This window comes from Sarcophilus harrisii, chromosome 1 (assembly GCF_902635505.1).
Source record: "Sarcophilus harrisii chromosome 1, mSarHar1.11, whole genome shotgun sequence".
In the NCBI taxonomy this organism is placed as follows: Eukaryota; Metazoa; Chordata; class Mammalia; order Dasyuromorphia; family Dasyuridae; genus Sarcophilus; species Sarcophilus harrisii.
The window spans coordinates 649,727,229-649,750,046 of record NC_045426.1 but is presented as its reverse complement, the minus strand read 5'-3'; the positions used below and the strand labels follow the sequence as shown (position 1 = coordinate 649,750,046).

Genomic DNA, 22,818 nt, shown 5'->3' with positions numbered 1-22,818 from the left:
CAATGATCAGCTGTGAATGACTTAGTTATTCTCAGCAATGCAACGATCCAAGACAATTTCAAAGGACTCATGATGTAAAATGCTACTATCTCCAGAGGAAAAAAAATGATGGAGTCTGAATGCAGATTGAAGCTTATTATATTTCACTTTTTGTGTGTGCATGTTCCCCCCCTTTGGAATTTGCCTTCTTTTATAACATGACTAATATGGAAATATATTTTGCATGATTGTACATGCATAACTTATGCAAACTGCTCACCATAGGAAGGAGAGGGAGAAGAGAGAGAAAGGAAGAAAATTTAGAACTCAAAATTTAAAAAAATGAAAGTTAAAAACTGTCTTTACATGTAATTGGGGAAAGTATTATTTTAAAAAATATACCCCAGAGTCCTGAAAGACAAATATATCTCTGTAAGTCCTGGGGGCCCCACTCATCAGTGGGAATGAGACTTGAGAAAAAGATGCCCCAGAATTTACTCTAGGGGCTACACTTTCAGAATGAATATGACCAAAGTAACTCATCTTTCCCTACAAACTCGGCCCTCTCCCTCATGAATCATTTCCCTCTCTTATGCAGAGCTGTTTGGTTTTGAGGGTTTTTTGTACATAGTTTTAAATATTTTTTTTGAGCAGCCACTCCAGCACCTTCAGACAGGAGATCTTCCTAAGGCATGTCTCCCCTGTCTGAGCTTCTCCTGGAGTGAATCCCTCCTGGTCTCTCTCTTTGTCTCCTTTTCTTCATAACAGCAAGAGTCTCCCTCCTCTGTCCCAACTCCTCCCATCCTGCGGCGTGATAATAACTGGTCCACCCAGGCCTGCATATTCTTGCCTCTAGGAGTCTTGTGTGTCTGGGCATGTGTGTGTATGAATCCAGGCTTGTTGTGCCCGAGGGCATCTTGAGATTCCTTTCATACAACCACATTATCATTTTTAATAGAGTCAAAACTGAGAACCAGATTGGCAAAAGGGTCCAACTAAAGGAAAGACGACTGAATTTGGAGTCAGAAACCTTGGAGAGGAAGCCTAATACTAACTCCCTGCATGACCTTGAATTAAGTACCTTCCCCTTTGAGAGGGAGGGTCCCATCTTTTTTTGTTGTCCTTGGCTTTCCTTCTCATCAGCCAAAAATCATTCTGGGATTTGCAATCCTGCCCCTATCCCAGCCCATGCCCCTCATCTGAAGTGCTATTTGGGTTCTCTGAACCTCAGTTTCCTCATCTGTAAAATGGTACCAATAATAGTATCAGCACTACAGACTTTATCAGGATCATATGAGGTGACATGTAGGGATAAAAGGTAAGAATATGGGGGTAAAGGGGAGCACCTCTAAGCTGTCATTGAAAGAGAGAGCTTGGGCACAGACCTGAGAGGGCCACAAGTGGGAATGGGGTCACAGTGTGTCCTGATCTCAACCTTGCCATTAAACCTTGCCATTAAAATTTTTTTTTCTTTATTGTTTTATTTTTTCTGGTTAAATATGTAAACTTTTAAAATACACATTTCCTTATGTCATGTTGAGAGAGAAAAATCAGAACAAAAGGGGAAAACTACAAGAGGGATTAAAAAAAAAAAAGGCAGAAGAAAGAAGTGAACATAGCATGTGTCCCTTGCAGCCTTGTACCTCAGTTTCCCTTGGAACTCATTAGTTAATAGTGTTACAAGCATATAGGAGACAGGGCAGAACTGTGGACTCTGGGACTGTGGAAGGAGGCTGATAGAGGATCTGGGGATACTCCCTTCCTCTCATCCCTTCCCAGTCTTCCTTTCTAACCTCTGTTCCTTCTCACTCCCAGACAGCCCTGAGCTTCTTCATTCCCTGCTGTTGTCCTCCAGGCTACCACTGGAGGGCAGCAGAACCCCGAGAGCGGAGCCTGGGGGAGTGGGGAGGGAAAAGAGGCAGGATTCTCCTACCTGCCCCAAGAGGCTTTTTCATCTTCCTTGAGGAGCATCCCCCACGCCTGCTCTCCCCACCCCATCCGCAGGCCCTAAGTGCTCCTAGGGCAGTGTCCAAGGCTTGAGGCAGTAAGGGACACAGAGAGACTCCAAATCCAGGAGTCTTCCTATTGTGACCGAGGATATGAAGCAAGGAGAGACTTTACAAATCAGCAACCCAGCCTTAGTGTTTTCATTTGAGGTCCAGATGTGGGAAGTGACTTAAGGAAAACCTCAATAGAGGCAGGATTCCAACCCCAAACCATTGGGCTTTCCACTCTACCAAGATGTTTGGTTTGTTTCTCTTCAGGGCAGTTTCTGCAGAAAAAAAAAAAAGATAACCAGAACGGGGGGTGACTTGAGAAGGGGAAGTAGTGAGACCCAGGGATAGGAGAATAACATTTCTTTAAAAAAAAAACAAAAAAACTCCCTACTGGGAAGACCATCACCCCTCCAGCATCTCTGGTCCTCTTCACTGCATTAAGATCCTCATAAAGTCCACAAATTCTTCACACTGAACCATTGTCTCTTAATCTGTAGAAGATGGAATAAACTGCTCATGGTGTATTTGAAGCTCCCCATCTCTCTGCCTTCCAGAGCTCATGAGTGGTCGCACTCCCCAGTCTGAGCACTCCTGGTCCTCTAGCCCTGCACTAGATCCCTCTTTACAACCATTCTAATGTGGGAGACCCCAGTTGCACCTTTTCAGTCTGTCTACAAGTGGGAGACCCTAGTTGCACCTTTGCAGTCTGTCTACAAGTACCCATAAAATGCCTTCTCCTTGCTCCGTCAGAGATAGGGTTCAGGGGCTTCCTCAGCTCAGAGGAGAGGAGACAGGATGCCTGTATCCCCCACTTAGGGCGTGGGAACTGTCTCCCTGCTCTTTCCTTTCCTGGTGCCTTTTCCCCTCACCCCCCTCCTTATCCAATGACTCAGAAGGGGGAGACCAAGGGAAGCAGTGAGTCAGCAACTATTCCCCAGAGCTTCACCACCACTGTCCATGTCCCCGTTTTTCTCTATGTGCAGCTCTGTCCTGAATCTCTCTTGCAGAGTGGCTTGTGTGTCTCTCCCTACCCCAGCCCCAAATGTGAGAGGTATTGACTGGGCTACTTGGGCTGTGATGTTCTTGGATGGAAAGAGTTAGGTAACAGAATAGACAGAATGACCCTCGATTCAAATCCCGCCTTGGACAAGATGGATCCAAGATGTGTGGCTTAAATCTTTCTCTGGCTGTTTCTTCATCTGTAATTTGGGGGGGGGGTCATAATAACGGCACCTATCTCAAAAGGTTGTGATAACGAAATGAGATAGTATTCCTAAAGATCTTTGAAAATCTTATAAATGTTAGTTTTTATTATGTAAGCATCTGGGTGTGTGTGTGTGTGTGTGTGTGTTTGTGGTATGAATCCAGATTTGTCTGAGCTGGAAGGGAACTTAGGGAGTCTCTAGTCTGACCTAATCATTTTAGAGAAGCAAAACTAAAGACCAGAACAGGAAAAAGGCTTGGCCAAGGGAAAAAATGACTGGATTTGTACTCAGAAGCTTTGGGTTAAATCCTAATATTTATTAGGTGGGTGACTTTGGACAGATAACTTTCCCACTCTAAGAGAAGGGACCTGGAATGGTAATCCACCAACCTTTCTGGCCTTCTAATCCTAAAATCCTAAAAATCGGCATCAGAACTGGAAGTAGAATCCAGGGCCATTGTCTTCATCTCTCAGAAGGTTCTCTCCATATCTCTTCCCTCCAATTTCATGATTTTGTGGAAGAGGAAATGGAGATTGAGAAAGGTTTGACTTTCCCTCTAATATTGGGAGGCCCTTCCATTGAAGCCTGAGCCCAGGCACCCTGACCAGTGTTCTGGTCAGACATCTTCAAGAGCATTGTAACAATCCCCCAACCCATTCCTATCTCTCCTCAATAACTAAGGAGAGGTGATCTAGGAACTGCCTGCCAGTGGCTACTAAGGACCAGGACAAACAACTCCAGCCCAGCCTGGGGCATTTGAGGATGTAGTGGCTCATGGATCTTTGTTGTGTTAGGACTCCATTCTTCTCCTTTTCTCCTTCCCTGGGTCCCAGAAAGATCTCTCTTCTCTTCTTCTCAGCTTTCAAAGGGATCCTGGGGGATGCTTTGAAAGACACAAAGGTGACCCTGACTTTTTCTTAACCTTAATGAAAATAGGAGGTAGTAAATCACTATTGCTCAGAGAAATGCAAATTAAGACAACTCTGAGATACCACTACACACCTGCAGATTGGCTAAGATGACAGGAAAAAATAATGATGAATGTTGGAGGGGATGCAGAAAACTGGGACACTGGTGCATTGTTGGTGGAGTTATGCACGAATCCAACCATATTGGAGAGCAATCTGGAACTATGTCCAAAAAGTTATCAATTGTACATACCCTTTGATCCAGCAGTGTTACTACTGGGCTTATATCCCAAAGAGAGACTAAAGAAGGGAAAGGGACCTGTAAATGCCAAAATGTTTGTGGCGGCCCTGTTTGTAGTGCCTAGAAACTGGAAAATGAATGGATGGCCATCAACTGGAGAATGGTTGGGTAAATGGTGGTATATAAATGTTATGGAATATTATTGTTCTGTAAGAAATGACCAGCAGGATGAATACAGAGAGGCTTGGAGAGACTTACATGAACTTGAGTGAAATGAGCAGAACCAGGAGATCATTATACATTTCAACAACAATACTGTATGAAGATATATTCTAATGGAAATGGATATATTCGACAAAGAGAAGATCTAATTCAGTTCCAATTGATCAAAATTGGACAGAATCAGCTACACCCAGAGAAAGAACACTGGAAAATGAATGTAAACTGTTTGCATTCTTGTTTTTCTTCCTAGGTTATTTTTACCTTCTGAATCCAATTCTTCCTGTGCAACAAGAGAACAGTTTGGTTCTGCACAATATATTGTTTTAAGATATACTATAACATATTTAACATGTATAAGACTGCCTGCCATCTAGGGGAGGGGGTAGAGGGAGGGAAGGGAAAAGTCGGAACAGAAGTGAGTGCAAGGGATAATGTTGTAAAAAATTTCCCATGCATTTGTAATGTCAATAAAAAGTTATAATAAAAAAAAGAAAATAGGAGGTAGTGCCATGTGTTAATAGTAGCACAGATTTTTCAGCTCTCATTTTCAAAATTATATGATGATAATTTTATTTTTATTTTTTCAAAATACATGAAAAGAGTTTTCAATATTTCCCCTTGCAAAATATGTGTTTCATATTTTTCTCTCTCCCTCCCCACCTCCCCCTTTTCCTAGATAGCAAGTAATCCAACATAAGTTAAATATAAGTGCAATTCTTCTAAATATATTTCCACATAAAATATATATATATATTTCCACATTTATCATGCTGCACAAGAAAAAATCAGATCAAAAAGAAAAAAATGAGAGAAAAAAAAACAAACAAGCAAACAGCAACAATAAAAAAGGTGAAAATACTATGTTGTGATCCACATTCAGTCCCCATAATCCTCTCTGGATGCAGATGGCTCTCTCCATCACAAATCTATTGGAATTAGCCTGAACCGCCTCATTGTTGAAAAGAACTAGTCCTCCACAGTTATGGATTATAATTTTAGAACTGTAATAGAAATTAGAGATTATTGAAGCTAACTCCCTTATTTACCGATGGGAAAGACAAGGGACATGACTAAGTTCCCAGGGGCAAAAGAACCCAAGCCGGGCTTTGAATGGAGCTCCTCTGCTATTTCCATTTCCCACCTGGCCACCACTGAAGAGCTGGAAGGAGACTAGAGATGGGAACCAGGATATCCAGGACCTGAATGGGGGTCTTTGAAAGGACAGGGATGTTTATTTGAAATAGCGAAGACGCCAGAGGGGCACAAGAGCTATGTCTACAAATATTTGAAGGACTGTGAAAGGGAAGCATCAGTACTTATATCTGGGATGCAACGTGAGGTTGGACCACGAATCACCCCAAACCTCCCATGGAGGCAAAGGCCCAATTTTAAATGCCAACTCCCTATCCAAGCTGCTAAATGACACCAAGAGAACTACAACAGAGTGCAAACACTGGAAACTTAAACGCTCCCAGGAGGGCCATTGGGAAGGTGTCTGGTGGGTGTAAGCAGGCTGCAACATGTTGTGCAGGAGGAACTTCAAAGGAGGACGGGAGTAAAAGTTCTCAGGGAAGAGAATGGGCTAGTCACAGGGTGGAGCCTCCCAGGAAAGCTGCAAGCAGAGCCTGGAGCAGCCTGAATTCAGTGACTGGGATTGGAGTTACATGGGATTTGCAGGCTTGGTGGGCTAAGAGCTGGGAGTTGGAGACTTCTGAATTAATCCACTTGGGTGTTGCTGGGAAAAGGGAACAGATCTGGCCTTGGAAGGCTGCCTTATGAGTAGCTGGGGAGGTTGCAGGGAGGGGGATTTGGGGGCGATGTAAAAGAACAAACCGCCCTCTTCCTTGCAGTAATTATCTCTAGGTGGAATGGGCCTCTTCTTTGTTAGGAATGAGGGTAAGGGGAGTCCTGTCCACAAATGATTTCTGACAAGGGGCCGGCTGAGGCTCCCTGAGATCCTGTGAAGTCTCCCTTCACCCTGGGACATGTGTGTCAGGGGACAAATGCTGAACAGTGAGGCAAGATCCCGCAGTGGGAGGGGGTGGTGCTGAGGAAGATGGGCCTGCAGGAGGAGCTGGGGAAGCCCTGCAGGCCCTTCCATTCCTTCCCAGGCACCCTATTTGGGGGTTCCTCAAGCTGGTTCTGGGGCTGGAAGGCCGACACGAGGACATGGCAGGAGGCACAGGATCTGGGCCAGACGTTCAGAGGCCCTGGATCCGTCTGGGGGAAGCGAGGATGGCGAAGGAGCCATGTTTTGCCTGGACATGGGGGCATTGCTGCTGCTCTGTGTGGGCCCCAAGAAGACCTCTGAATCCCAACAAGCCAGAAGCTCCTCCCCGCCCTTGCCTCTCCCGGCGCAGAGATGGCCTGACTCAATTTGCCCACTGCATGGTCCTCAGTCATAAGACCCTCTGTCCCTGGAAGTGACTCAGGCCAGCAGACACCTCCCTGAGCCAGGCAGCCCTATCCTGTGGGCGCCTCCCACCTGACCCCCCCAGGCTGTGACCTTCTCTCCCAGCCAAGCCGGCCAGGGCTCCCTGGGCACATGTCAGCCCGGGAGGACTTGGCACAACTTGGCCCTCGGGCTTCACTTGCAGTTACTGGTAGGGATCTCTGCAGTGGGTGGGGCTGCAGCTGGGGTTAGGGGGAAATGGGGGCTTGAGGCCTCCTTGCTTTTTCTCAAAGGGCCTTTGTGTGAGTGACTGGAAGGGGGGAGAGGCAGGGGAACCCCGCCCTGCTGGTGACTCACTGGCACATTACTGGGTTCTGACTCATGCCACAGGCCCCCTCCCCCACCCCACCCCCTCTGGGAACCTCTTGCCAGCTCCTTCCATGGGGACACTCAGATCCCTCCTGGTGTGTGTGTGCACGGGGGAAGGGTCCTTGGGCCTAGGACAATTCCCAGATGCTCCCCGACTCCCCTCTTTCTCCTAGAGCCAGTTTCCAGATGTGGCCAGCCCTTCACCTCTAGCGGCTTTTGAATGGCCCCTGAGGATATTCTGGGGCAGGCTAGCCCTACCTGGGCCAGCGACAAGGTCCAATCCGCCATGCTTCCCTCTGACTTCCTCTTCCAAGTTCCCGAAAACTCTAAATGCTTTGTTCCATCCCCACTCAGCATTTGGGGAATATGGCTGAATCCCCTCTCCCAACCTTCGTAATAAAGGCAAGGAAGCTGAGGCCCAAGCAAATTGGAAAGGAACTATCACGGGGATAGTTAAGTGCCGGGTGGAAAGCTGAACCCAGATCCTGGCTCTAAAGCCACTGCGTAGGGTCTGTCCACTGTCAGACGCTGAACTAACGAACAAAAAACAAGCCATGCTAGCTCACCCAGCATCTGCCTTGTCTCTCCTTTTAGAGATGACCACAGAATCCTGCCTAATATCCAGGGCTCTCAAAAAACGTCGAGTTGCCCTTCCTTTCCAAGAGCATCTCCTAATTCTGCCCATCCAGAGGGAACCCTCTGACCAGCAACCTTTGCTCACAATGTTCTGGATTCCTTCCCCACGTTAGGGATTCCAGGCCTTCCCAGCTAGCATCTTCCCAGAAAGCCTCCAGCCAAGGGAGACTTCATGTTTCAGAACACTCTTATCTTAGAAAGCATCTCTAAGACTATTTCCAGCTCTAAATTACCATCCTACCTGCTCAAAGCCCTGTAATGAGGGTCAGTTCTACAGTGTTTTACGATTTTGAGGTAAGTAGCACAAGTATTATCAACTCCATTTTACAGATCAGGAAACTTCTGCTTCCAGAGGTGAAGCGGCTTGTCTCATTATCTTGTTTTGTGTCATCCCATCCCTCTCTCCCCCCCCTCCCAGCTCACATCAGCCCTGCCCGTGCCTTCCTGTTCTTGCCAACAGACCTGCCCATTTTGAGGACTTTTGAATCTTTCTTGAACACAGGTTTCCCTGTTTGAAGGAGGAAGACCTCCATGGGGGAGAGGTGGGGAAGAAGGAACCTACATTGACCACCTCCTGCCTACAGGGGGTGTTGGAGTGAAAGCAGCGCTGCATGTGGATCTCATCATCTTGCATTTCTATAATCTCCTGCATTTCCCATCTCACACTGACACCTCAGACTGCCCCAATTCAGCCCTCGTTTCTTATTTAGATAGGAGTCTCCCAATTGGTCTCTCTGCTTCCATTCTCTTCCTTCTCTAACCCCATCTTCTACATGGATGGTAGGTGTGAGTAGGTTACCAAATATTACCGAAATTGGACTAAAGGATCTCTTCAGAGATAAGTGGCTGGAGAAAGAAGGAGGTGGGTTGGTCATGGAGAGAGAGAGAGACAAAGAGACAGAGATAGAGACAGAGAAGAGAGAGACACAGAGAGACAGAGACAGAGAGAAACAGAGACAGACAGACAGACAGAGATAGAGAGGAGGGAAGGGAGGGAGGGAGAGGGAGAGAGAGACAGAGACAGAGAGACAGAGGAAGGGAGGAAAGAGAGAGAAAGGAAAGAGATAGAGAGAGACAGAGAGAGGGAGGGAGAGGAAAAGAAAGGCAGAGAGGGAGGAAAAAAAGGGAGAAATGAAGGGAACAGAGAGAGGAGAAAGGGAGAGAGAGAAAGACAGAGGGAAGAGACAAGACAGAGACAGAGACAAAGAGGGAGAGGGAGGAAAAGAGAAGGAGAGAGGGGAGAGACAGAGAGAGGGAGGGAGGGAAACAGAAAGACAGAGACAGACAGAGACACACAGAGAGAGAGAGGGAGGGAGGGAGGGAAAGGGAGAGAGAGAGAAAAGAAAGAGGAAGGGAGGAAGGGAGGGGGAGAAGGAGAGGGAAGAGAGGGAGGGAAGATAGAGAGAGAGGTAAGGAGAGGGAGGGAAGAGAGGGAGGGAAGAAAGAGACAGAGAAATAGAGACAGAAAGAAAGAGAGAGAGAGAGAGAGAGAGAGAGAGAGAGAGAGAAACTAGTGCACTTCCAGAGAAAGGCTCCCAAATGTCAAACATGCTGGGGCATTTGGAGTAGAAAGACAAGAATCACAAAGGATGAGAAATCATTGCAAGTAGTACCCCCTCAATGCAATCACAGAGCAAGGAAAGCAAGGAAAGCTTATGTGTGATCATGTCACAACTCTAACTCAAAATCAGTGACTCCCTATTGCAGTGAATATCAAATATAAACTCCTCAATCTGGCATGTAAAAGCCCTCTATGACATGGTCCCAAACTACCTTTCCAAACTTACTGAATATTCTTGCCCCTGAAGCACTCTGCTCTGGCCAAACTGAACTTCTGACTATTCCTGGAACTCCAGAGTCCAGTTCCTCCACTTCTGTGCCTTGGAACAGGATGACCCCATGCTTGAAATGTTTTCCCAGTTCTTAGAAACTTTAACTTCCTTCAAGGATCATCGTAGGTACTACACCTTACAGGAAGCCTTTCATGATCTTCCAAATTGAGATTGCTCTTTCCCTTCTCTAAGAACTTTCTTTACTTCTTTGTACACATGCTGTATTTCCAGGCAAATGTAAGATCCCTGAAGGCAGGTGCTGTTTCCTTTTCTTCTTTGTAGTCTCAGGATCTAGCAAAGTGCTTTCAACTTAGTTCATGACTGAATTGCAGCCATTTATGAAACACCTACTGTGTGCCAGGCACTGTGTCAGATGCTGGGGATATAAAGATGAAAAAAAAAAGCCCCTATCCTCAAGGAGCTTACTGTCATAGAATTATTCCAAAACAGAGAAATTAAATAAATTGCCTATGGTCAGTATCAAATGTGCCAGATGCAAAACTTCCTAATTTTTAAGGATATTTCATAAAAAGGGCTCTCTTAGCCTTTGTTGCTTTTCTGATTCCTCACCTCAGATTCCCTTCACACCCATACTCCCCTTTTTCTCCTGACTCTAAAGAAGAGATGGTCATCCTCTTTGCCAGAACCAAAGCCTCTACTTGTCCCCCAGATCCTGCATTTTTTCTCTTGCTCTCTTCTTAACTTCTACATTCAAGGATCATCATTCAACTGAAACTGCTCTCTGCAAAGTTACTAATGATCTTTTAGTTGTCAAATCCAGTGGCTCAAACTTCATTCCCTTGTTCTCTGCAGCCTCTGACACTGTCCATTACCCTTCTTCCTCCTGAATGATTTCTTCTCTCTAGGTTTCTGTGATACTATCACTCCTGGTGCTCTTTCTACCTATAGGACTGTTCCTTCTCAGTTTCTTCCGCTGGATCTTCATCCAAGTCCTGCTCACTAATTATGGGTATTCCATGGAACCCTGACCAGGGCCTTCTTTTTTCCTCCTATACTATTTCATTTAATGATCTCAATAGCTCCCATGGATTCAATGATCATTGCCTATGCTGATGATTCTCACATGTCCTTATCCAATCCTAACCTTTCTTCTGCCCTCTAGGTTTTCATCTATAATTAATTACATTAAGACTTCGACTGGGGATGTTGGAAAACTGGGACACTGATACACCACAGGTGGAGTTGTGAACTGATCCAACTATTTTGGAGAACAATTTGGAACTATGTTCAAAGGACTATCAAACTGTGCATACCTTTTGATCCAGCAGTGTTTCTACTGGGTCTATATCCCAAAGAGATCATAAAGGAGGGAAAGAGACCCCCATGTGCAAAATTTGTAGCAGCCCCTTTTGTAGTGGCAAGAAACTAGAAACTGAATGGATGCCCATCAGTTGGAGAATGGCTGAATAAGTTGTGGTATATGAATGTTATGGAATATTATTGTTCTATAGAAACGACCAGCAGGATGATTTGAGAGAGGCCTGGAGAGACTTCCATGAACTGATGCTAAATAAAGTAAGCAGAACCAAGAGATCATGTACACAGCAACAATGATTATGCGATAATAAATTCTGATAAATTTGGCTCTTTTCAACAGCAAGGTGATTCACGCCACTTCCTATGGTCTTGTGATGGAGAAAGCCATCTGCACGCAGAAAGAGAACTGTGGAATCTGTGTGGATCAAAATACTATGTTGATTTTTTGTTTGTTGTTTTCATCTTATTTTCTTTCTCATTTTTTCTTTTTGATCTGATTTTTCTTGTGCAGCAAGATAATTGGGAAAATATGTATAGAAGAATTATATATGTTTAACATATTACTTGCAATCTAGGGGAAGGGGTAGGGGAAGGGAGGGAGAAAAAATTTTGGAACACAAAAGTTTTACAAGGGTGAATGTTGAAAGCTATGCATATGTTTTGAAAATAAAGAGGTTATAAAAGACTTTTCCAACTGGATAGTTGACAGATAATAAACACAACATGTCCAAAAATGAAACCATTATCTTTCCCCAAAATTTCTCCTCACCTCTCAATTTCCTTATTATATGAAAAGTTTTCCTATTATATGAAAGAACCCTAGTCACCTTAGGCATTATCCTTGACTCCTCAATATTCCTCACTCCCTATATCCAACATGTTGCCAAAGCCTGTCCATATCTTAACATCTATTGAATTATATATGGGGGCAGCTAGATGGCACAGTGGATAGAGCATTGTCCTTGGAGTCAGGAGAATCTGAGTTCAAATCCAGTCTCAGACACTTAACACTTCCTAGCTGTGTGATCTTGGACAAATTATTTAACACTAACTGCCTGGCAGTTTAGGAAAAAGAATTATATATGCCCCCTTCTCTCTTTGGATACTGCCACCAACATGATGGCACTAACCTGCTGGTTGGTATCCTTTTCATGAATCTCATTTAGTTCATCCTCTACTCAGTTGTTAAAGTGATCTTCCCAAAACATAGATTTGACCGTGCTATCCCTCCTCCCCAAACTTCAGAGACTCCCATAAAATGCTCTATCATTCAAAGCCCTTCAGAACTTATTCTTCCTACCTTCCCAGTCTTCTTCTATTTGAAACTGTTTCTCACTCTGCCTCTACCACATCCTCTACAAACCAGTGCCATTGACTTCCTTGTCTCTTGAACTATGAATTCCATTTCTTTCACTCGGAGCATTTTCCTTGGTTGTCCCCCATGCATGGAATATTCTCCTTCCTTATCTTTACCTCTTAGCTTCAAGCCACTGCTAAAATCCTACCTTCCACAGAAAGACCTTCCCAATTTCCTTTTTAATTCTAGTGTCTTCCCTCTGCTAACTATTTCCAGTTAGACCTACATATATCTTATTTCTACCTAGTTGTTTGTGCCTTGTCTCCCTCACTAGACAGTGAGATCCTTGAGAGCAATGATTGTTTTTGTCTTTCTTAGCACAGCATCTGGCACATTATGGTTGAGTCATTTTTCAACAGTATCCAACTCTTCATGACCCCATTTGGGTCTGAGATTTTTTTTTTTGGAAAAGATACTAGAATGGTTTGCCATTTTCTTCTCTAGTCATTTTATAGATGAGGAAACTGAGGCAAATGGGGTAAAGTGGCTTGCCCAGGGTCACACAGCTTGTAAGTATCTGATGTTGGATTTGAAGTGAAGAAGATGAGTTCCTGCCTCCAGACCTGGCACCATATGCACTGCCACCTAGCTGCCCTAAAATTCTCATTCCCCCCAGCCTGGCACACATAATAGGTACTTAATGCTGATTGACTGGCTAGATCCTCTCCAATGATTCTTTTCATCCTACCCCATCCAAATCCTCCATCTCTATCAAATGATTTCTTCTCTGTTTACAAACACATAGCCTCCCATAGCTAAAAAGCAAAACCCCTTCATTTGACCAGCAAGCTATTATTCTGGTAGTATTATTTACTTTTCCCCTAGCCACACTTTTAAAAAATGACTACAGTCCTTGTTTTCACTTCCCAAATTCCTATTCATTTTTCCACCTCTTGCAGTCAGATTCTATTCTGATCGTCTTCCTTGGAAATTGCTTTCTTCAATAACTGGTAGCAGCTAACATTTACATAGGACCTTAAAATTTGCAAAGCACTTAAAAAATGTTATCTCAGGGCAGCTAGGTGGCACAGTGGATAGAGCACCAGCCCTGAAGTCATTAGGCCCTGAATTCAAATCCGACCTCAGACACTTAACACTTCCTAGTTGTGTGATCCTGGACAAGTCACTTAACCCCAATTGCCTTGGGGGGGGAGGGGGAAGTTATCTCATCTGATCTTCACAATAACTCTGGGAATTGGGTGCTATTATTATCCCTATTTTACAGATGAAGAAATTGAGACCCAGAGAAGTGAAGTCACTTTGCCAGAGTCACAGAGCTAGCAAGTGTCTGAGGTTACATTTGAACTCAAAACTTATCTTCAGCTTCAGTTGGTTGTTAAAAGATATCTTAAATCATGCATTCTTGACCTGTGTGTGTGAGAACAGACCCTTTTTGGCAGTCTGGTGACACCTTTTCAGAATATTTTCCCATTCAGGTAATTGGGTTAAGTGACTTGCCCAGGGTCACAAAGCTAGGACATATTAAGTGTCTGAGGCTGGATTTGAACTCAGGTTCTCCTGACTCCAGGGTCCAATGCTCTATCCACTTTGCCATCTAGCTGCCCTTCACTTCCAATGTTTTAAAATGCACAAAATAAAATATATAAGATTATAAAAGAAACCAATAATATAGAAATACAGTTAATAATATTTTTTAAAACAAATACATGAACTCCAAATTAAGATTCCCAGTATTAAATGTTAATTCAGTGAATGGCCTTTTCTCAGACTTATTCTTGTGGATTCCTTATTCTTGTTTACTTGATGACATTAGTCACCATTCCTTCCTCCTGGATAATCTCTTCTTTCTGGGTTTTTCATGTTGAGCTCTTCTGCCTTTCCTCCTATTTATTTGTCTGAAAGCTGCTTCTTAAGTGTCCTTGCTGGATCATCATCCACATCCTATGCCCTATGTTTGGGATCTGTCCAGGGTCTCTTTTCTGTCCCTACACTTTCCTTAGGTGATCAGTTCCCATAGGTAAAACTATCATCTGTACACAAACAGCTCCCAAATCTACGTAACCCACAGTCCCTCATACCAGCTACCTGCTAGATGGACATCTCCACGTGGATGTCCCATTAAGTATCTCAAACTCATCAAGTCCAAAATACAATAACTATCTTTACCCTTATCCTAACTTCTCTTACCTTCTTTGATTCTAACATTCTAACACTATCATTCTTCGATTCACCTAGATTTATAAAGGAGTCAGCCTTGACCTTTCCTTTTGGATCGCCACTCATAATATCCAGTAAGTTGCTGAGCCGGGTGGAACCTGCCTCAACATCTCTCCCAGCTGGCACTTCACTTCACTCACCTAGACACCACCCTCACTTAAATCCCTCAAGAGCTCTGTCTTGTACTACTTACTGCAAAAGCCTCCTTCGCCCTTCAATTTATCATCCATGCAGATGCCAACTTGATATTCCTAAAGCATCTAGTGTCTTTTGCCCATATCACTCCTGGCATCTAGTGCCCATGTCACTCCTCACATCACAAAGTTCCAGTATCTCTCATATTGTCTCTAGGATAAAATGTAAACGTCTCTGTTAGGCATTTAAATCTCTTCAAAATCTGGCTCCAACCTTTCTTTCCACACTGACTTCACTTCACTCCTCTGCACACACTAAGTAGGTTTCAGTCCAATTAGTTTAGTTGTTCTTCTTCGTGAGTTTTCATCTCTTTTAGCAGACTATCTCCAAGCCCTGGAATTCTCTACTTCCCCGATTCTCCTTTTTGGAATCTCAAGGCTTAGGAACATCCCTCACAGAGATCCAAGACAGAAAGATCCCATAAACACCAACATAATCATAACACCACTTTTTGTAGTACCAAAGAACTGGAAACAAAGCAGATGCCCATAGATTGGCTCAATGAATTATAGTATATAAAAGCAAAGAAATCTTATTGCATGGTTAAAAAGATGACGATGAAGAATTCAGAGAAGCATGGGAAGACATAAACTGATGGAAGTGAAGTGTAATTTTAAGACCAAACTTGGAAATGGGGAAAATATTCGAAAAGGCATTTCCCTCCCTTCTTCGCAGAGGTGGGTGACTATGGGTGTGGAACATTGCTGTCATTCTTTGTCGATGTGGTTAGTTTTGTCTGACTGCTTTTATAATCTTTTTTTTTATTCTTTGTTAACAAGGGATGGCTTGCTCCGAGACTTAGAAATAGGTTCGGAAATGAAGATGACATTAAAACATATTGAGAAACATTTAAAAATATATATATATATATATTGAATTGTGTGATCTTGGGCTGCGCCCTTTTGTGGATCTCTCAGTTTCCCTATCTGTAAAAGGAGGGAATTAGGACTTAGTTAATCCCCCAAACCCCTTTCCAGCTTTAAATCTAGAAGCAGCACTGGGAGCCCAGCTTAGGGGCGGGGCGGGGGGGGGTGAGGCTGGGGGCGGGGCCGGGGCCCGAGCGGGCCGCCTGCCAGACGGCTGGGCTCGCTGCCGGACCCTGAGTCACGCCGCTGTGACTCACTAGCCGCCCGGCCCCGCCCCCCCGCCCGCGGGCCGCCGCAGCCGCCAACAAACACCGCGTTCCCAGGCAACGCGGAGGCTGCGCCGCCTGCCAGCCGGACCCCGCCCAGCCCAGCCCAGCCAGCCCGGCCCAGCCCCGCCCCGCCCCGCCCGGGCCGACCCAACCTCGGAAGCTGGGTCTCTGGGACCAGACAGGGCGCGGAGCTGGCTCTCACTCCTCTCCCAGCTGCGGCCCTCTAAACTGTCGGTACTCCAACTTAAGACACGCAGACCCACACAAATGCAAGAGAGAAATCCAGAGACACCGAAAGGGAAGAGAGAGTGGGGGAGGGAGCGTGAGATACGCGGGGACAGAGCGTCATCACTAGTCCAAAGGAGAACCACAACTGGGTTGGGGACAGTCCCCAGGAGGAGGAGCTTTCAGGTACAAGAGAGGCCGGAGAGATTTTAGGATTGAGAGCTAGAATTCAGCCTGCAGTCAGCAAGGGCATACTCTGGAGGGCCCACCGGGAAAGGCAACACTGGGCACAGAATTGTATGGGGAGGCAGAGGGCGCAGCTGGAATCCCAATTCTGCCACTCTGTCTGACTCTGGACCCGGCTTCTTCCCGGCTGACTTAAAAAAGAGTTTGGGCAGGGGGTACCAGATGATATCTAAGGTCCCTTTCAGGCAAGTTACAAGTGTCGTGTAATCATCGATAGGTTCATAACAGCTTAATGTTTATCTAAATAACACCCACGTTTTATTTTTTTACTGATGAGACTGACCCTTAGAAGGAAGGGGTGAGCCTGCATTTACACACACCTGCCCTCCAGGCCCTCTTTCCAGTCCACCAAGATCTCTGATGCTGGAGTTGGAACTGGGGACCTTTGGAGGAAGATGTTCCTCCTGCCAACCTTGGGATCAGAGTGCTCCACACTGGATGAAAGCATAAGGGAGAGACCAGCCTTGGGAGGAATGTCATTTGAGGAGCAGTGGCAGTGAGGAGTGAGAGCTTGGGCAAGGTGGAACTTGTTTCTAGGGACTTGTAGTGTTCCCTAGGTGAGACTTCTTGTTCTACACCCTCCTTCCTCACTCACTGTGGGTGGGAAGACAGGAGAAGGGCCAAACTAACTCTGGCAGGAAGAAGATAGGCAGAGAAAGAAGCCCTTCTTTTGGACTAAAAAAGGATATTCCCTTCACATTGGGCCCTAGTCCACTTGCTTCCCTTCCCTTCCTTCTCCCAATGTGGCAGCTGCCACTGTGGCCTTCTGCATGGTTTGAGGAACATGGGGATCTGGGAGCAATATAGGATCATAGATCTGACCTAGAGCTAAAAATGCTATTTTGCATATAGTAAATGGTGCTGAATAAATGTTCCTTGAAATATATCTAGAGTCCAAGAGGAAGTGAGATGTAGTGCATGGAAAAGCAGCCTCAAAGCCAGTAAGAACTTCCTAAATCAATGAAACCACAGGGTCTAGTCCCTGTGTAGCCTAATTCTCTCACTAAACAGGTGGAGAAACTAAGGCCCAGAGGTCTCACAGACATTAAGTGGTAGTATTTGAACCTAAAGCTTCTAAACAGGACCTTTTCCCAGGAAAAACAGGTTGTTTCTGGGTAAGTGCCTAGCCTTGTGCCTTTGAGGAAACCGAACTCTACCATATTCTGGTGAGCTCCCCATCAGGCTGGAGAGATGAGACTCACGCAGTTGAGTAGTAAGTAGAGGAGGAATTATCGAGAAGCCATAGCAAGTAAGGAAAAAGATCTTTGGGGAGAAAAAAAAAGGGCCTAGAGTTGGACCTTGCTGGAGAGGATGAATCAAAGAGAGAAATTCCATAGAAGAATGACTACAAACTTGTGCAGAAGTACCAAGTTAGGGATGAGTCTGCATTGTCATCGTACCATGACAACCACCAATTCCATAAATGCTTGTATGGAGAAAGCTACAACAATCTGGCTTTCTTCTGAAACACATTTTGGCTGTGGGACCTCACTGAGTAACTCACTTAACCTCTTACATAGCAACTCATTCGTGAAGACCTGAAGTTTCTTCCTCCTGTAGTTTCAATCCCAATAAAAACACCGGTCTGACTCCTGTATAAATGCACATATCTAGTCCATGGCATATGTACCAATATCTATAGGCACCCAGGGTTTACAAGGAGGAAGGCTTCAAATGTTGCTTCCCACTTTCCTCCTTATTTCGTCAGAAAGGTCTTTCATATAGCGTGGGAGTGGAGTAGAAAAGGGTCTCAGGAAATAAAGCCCACCATTGGATCATTCTAAAAAGGGGAATCCCAGTATCCCATAATAGTCAAAATAATGAGCTAGATCCACCCTTCCAGCCTGAGTCATCAGAGAGGAATGTGTCCAGTATGGGCTGGGTGTGGACTGGCCACATAGGCCCTTCAGTCTGGCCAGTGAGTGCCAATTACCTAGAAAGGATATTGTTACTCTGGGAGTTGGTGTCAGTGGGAAGGCTGCTCAGAGCCTAGGGTCCTAATGCTCCAGTGATTCCATTTCCAGACGCTGAAACTCTCCCCTTGCTAGCTCCTCTGAGCAATACTGAAGCAGGAAAATTTAAGGTGCATCTGTTTTTTTCCCCCTGGTCAGGAAATCTGGGTTAAGTGACTTGTCTAGGGTCACACAGCTTCCAAGTGTCACATGTTGAGGCCACATTCAAACTCCTGTTCTCCTGACTTTGGGGCTAGCACTTTATCTATTGCACCACCTAGCTGCCCCAACCTTTTTTTTTTTTCCTCCTGGAAATGGAGGGAGACAGAGATGTAATATATAAGCTGGGGGGGTGTATCAGGAAAGGCCTTGTGAAGAAGTTGGCCCTCCATTTGGGGTAGTTCTCCCTTGCTGGGTCCTGCAGATAGAACCACCAATCACTCTTCCCCCCCCCCCTTCTTTGCTACTTTCAAACCCAGACCTGTTTCTTGCCTTAAGACAAAGGCTGCTTGGACAGTGAGGACTGATGGCCTGAGGAATCAGTTGAGGAAATTGGTCTCTGAGGTTCTCAGTTAATGATCCTGTTGCTTTCTTCAAGTGCTCCCACCCTTCTAATTATATACCTTCAAAACCTTTCCCTTAGTCTAGAGGAAGGGAGGGAAAGGAAAAGGGCATGGAGGTCTGAGAGGTAGGGAGGAAGAGGGAGGGAGGGATGAGAAAGACAGAGAGGGGAGAGAAGGGAACTGAGAGCAAAGAGTGGGGAGGAGATCTTGGCTTTTGAGAGTCTCTCTTCATTCTGGTTTGGAGCAAGCTTTCTGGGTGTGTGTGTGTATGTGTGTGTGCTCCGTGTGTGCGTGTGACTGTACATTTATAGTTAGTAACTGGCTGCCTGCCCTTCTAAGTTCTCCCAGTCTCTCTGTCTCCCCCCCCCCAACCCCTTTGATCCCACATAGCTGGGTAGGCCTGGGAGCTGATGCTGTCTGGGTTGGGGAAGGGGGGGCCAAGGAAGGCTGTGGTGATTTTTACCTCTTCTCTTAGCTAGAGAGGCAACAGGAAGTGAGGGTGCTGTCAGGAGCCAGATGTTTGGGAGCCAGGAAGCTAGGAAAAGCCACAGAGGGATCTTGGGGTGGCCAAGCTGGAGCCATTGACTGGAGAAGCAACAGTGGGGGTGGGGATTTGGGGGATAAGGACTGAAGCCCAATAAGCCCCTTTGTTCTTGTCTGAAGCTCCACCCCCAAATTTTAGATTCTTCCAATCTCGTCCCTTGCCTGATCTTTCTCCCCTTCCTACAAGACTGTCCTTTCCATTACCCATCTGGTCCCTGGGGGCCTAAAGTTGTACCCTGGAGGGGGTAGTGTCTGTACTCACATCTGTTCCTGTCTCTTCCCCAGCTCTATTCCTATAGTCCTCTTTCCGTTATCTATCTCTGTCCTCAGTTCTCTTTCCACTTCTGTCTGTGTCAATCAATGCCCAGTGCTTTAGCAGTATAGTCTCCCTACTGGTTGGGGGTGGGAGAAAGGGTTGAGGTTGGATCGGGCCCCCTCCTGGGCCCCCCAGCCCGGCCAGACTGGCCTCGCCTGCCATTGTTTACTGCTGCCTAGCTCCAAGGAAACTTAACCCGACACAGTAATTTTATTTGGGAACTTCCAGTGGTTGCTATGGCAATCCCTAGTGACGTCACAGGGGCTGAGATCCTGGGGGGAGATGGGGTAGAAGACCCCAGAAGGGCCCCAGTTAACTCTATATGTACCAGTCTCTGGGCTGTGCCTGGGATGGCAGCTGGGCCAACAGATGTGCTACCAGATGTGGTTCTGGAAGTTCTATGAATCTTCATAGATTTTCCCCAACCTCCTTAACCTGGGAAGTACCTTCTGGCAGCAGCTGGGACTTCCCCCTTCTGATGGCCCCAGCCTGTTGCAAGGGTACCTTGGTAACTTTGGGGACAGGAACTGTCTGTCAAAGAGTATTCTGGGTGGTGGTGAGTCAGCACCCAGGGCGGGTGGTGTGATGTGCAGGCATGGCAGGGTTGGGGGCACTGTGCCCTATTCTCTCCTGACTCACCCTATGCCCTTGGTTAACGCCCAGCCACTGCCCTTCCCAGGGGATTCTTTGGGCCTGGCCACTGGGATCTCATCAATGATCCACTAGGGGCAGAGCTGGCTGGGTAGGTACTGGGGCCACCTTGGGGCCCATATGGGCCCCATATTATATTTGAGTTTGGGGCCTGAAATTCTGTCACAAACCATCAACAAAGTTTGGACCAGTAGCTAGAGCACTGGGTATCAGTCCAAAGAAATCTCAAGATGAGACGGGAAGAATCTGGAGCTTTCTGCCCCCATCCAGTGCCTCCAGTCCCTTAGCGAGAACAGTGCAGGAGCCAGACCTTTTTCCTTGCACTCTGAGATTCCAAGCCCAGGGGTGGGGAAGCCTGGGCCCAGGCATTTCCCGGATGTGGGGAGCGGCTGGGGATCCCAGAGTAGATCCATAACATGGCTGGTTACCGGGACAACAGGCAGGCATGGGCCCCTTGGCATGGAGAAAATCAAGGCTGTCAAGGCAGTGGGGGTGGGCAGGGAGGCCAGACTAAAGTGCCTTCAGACTGGGCCACGGGCCCACTGCTGCTGCTCAGAGCAGTGATAACCACAGTGACGTAGGTCCACCAAGCCGACTTCCTAAACCCCAGCCTGTTTGATGTCCCTGTATGCAACGTTGCCATGGGGCCCGGCGGTTCTGTGTGTGTGGGATATGTGTGTGTGTGTGTGTGTGTGTGTGTGTGTGTGTGTGTGAATGTGGTGTCTGAGTTCTGACCTGACACTCAAGGAGAAACAAGGGGATCCCTGGGGTTGAGGTGCTGGAGCCCCCTTTGATTTGTCCCTTTCTTCCTGGAGCCTCAGCTGATGGCCAGTACACTAAATACTACAGTTTAGTAGGTTCCTAGTGCTGGCCAGTGTACTGGTTGGGGATGAGGTAGGGTGGGATACAGGACAGAATGGTCTCCCACCGGGCAGGGGTGGTGGTGGTGAAGCTGGGAAGTGAATCCTGCAGTGGAAACACTAATAAGGAGGAGATTATCCAGGCATGGAGAAGTTCTGTAAGGTGAGCAAGCTTTAGACAGTCTGTATTCAGACACAAAGGTGCAACTCGTGTTTCTGATCTGCAAGGTGGTTCTAGATGGGGAGTGAGGAAATGGCAAGGTCATCCGAGGGGCTTCAAACACCAAGAATGAAGGGTAGGGGAGTGAATGAGGGGAGCAGGTGAGAGGTGGGGCAGATATGTCCTGGGGGCCAGACCACACCCTGAGTCGGGGAATTCTGTGCCATTCTCATTCTTCCCTTCGGCTCCAGGAGGCTGGATCTGCTCCCCATCAAGCCTCAACCTGTTGGGCACTACCTACCAGGAACAGCCACTCGTCCTGGGCCACCATAACAGAGGGCACATAAAGGTTTTCATCTGGACCCCAAACTGTTCAGCTTCAGGGCTTCCCTTTATGAAAGGGCTGCAGAGTTCAGTTTATCAGGAGGGTAGAGGCTATCAGGTAAGAGAAATTCTAGTAAACATGATGTCAGGAAAGCTTTAGAAGAAAACCTGCATCCATATGTTAGGGAGGGGTGATCAAAGCCATACCTTGATCACCCACCAGTAGTTATGGCAGTCCCACCCAAGAGCCATGGTCTAAGTCCCTCATTTTTAATGGCAACATAGTATCTCCAAGGCCCCCCACTGTGGCTTTCTACTGTTTTGTGGGGAAGGGGAAGGAGAAAGAAAGTTGAATCTATATTGATCTTAGCTGCTTTTCATTTAAACTTCACTTAAGTTGCCTCTTCATTCTCATGGCCCTCTAACTCCCACTGAACTACTCCTTCTGCCAGAACCACCTTGGGCATTATTCCTACGTTCCCTGAGATGAGTGAGGTGAACTGACAGTATGTCCTAATGGTACCCTAGAGGACCTCTTCTCTACTGAAGCATCTGAGTGCCCGTCCTCTGGCTCCAGAGCTCCCACTCTCACCTACCAATTGCCAACTTGAATAACTTGGCTTCCCTGAAACAATGATGCAGCTTTTCTTCCCCATTACCCACAGGTTAGGACACGAGGCTTTCAGAGGGCCTTCCCATTACCAAGCTTGTGGCTTCTGAGTATCCTACAGGTTCTGGGAATGAAAGATCAGTGGGCTAATACAGAGATGGCTCTTGCTCTCCAAGGAGCCAGGGTGTATAGTAGGGGAAAAAGAGAGAGACTATTACAATAGACTGAGAGGGAAAAGAACACCACCAAGGCTTTGAGTGATATCATCTAAAAAGCACTGTGCTTGGAACTAGAGCACCTGGATAATTATGTTAAGGACAACTTATACTGGGCACTAAAGTTCTCTTTGGTACCACAGGGACAAGGAGGTGACTCTAGATTTCTAGAGGGCTGAGCTGGCTGAATGGAAGCTCACAAAGGCAAGGTTCTCCATTTGTATTCCTT

The 22,818-nt window shown here is 46.2% G+C and overlaps 1 long non-coding RNA gene across 1 annotated transcript; it reads right to left on the bottom strand.

Moving 5' to 3' along the window:
- Positions 1 to 2,108: 2,108 nt before the first annotated feature.
- LOC116420763 lies at positions 2,109 to 21,084 on the bottom strand. The gene is made up of 2 exons (XR_004231181.1): positions 19,716 to 21,084; positions 2,109 to 2,251 (listed from the first exon to the last, which is right to left on the bottom strand). It is a non-coding gene; the product is annotated as an uncharacterized LOC116420763 (long non-coding RNA).
- Between the last annotated feature and the right edge of the window lie 1,734 nt (positions 21,085 to 22,818).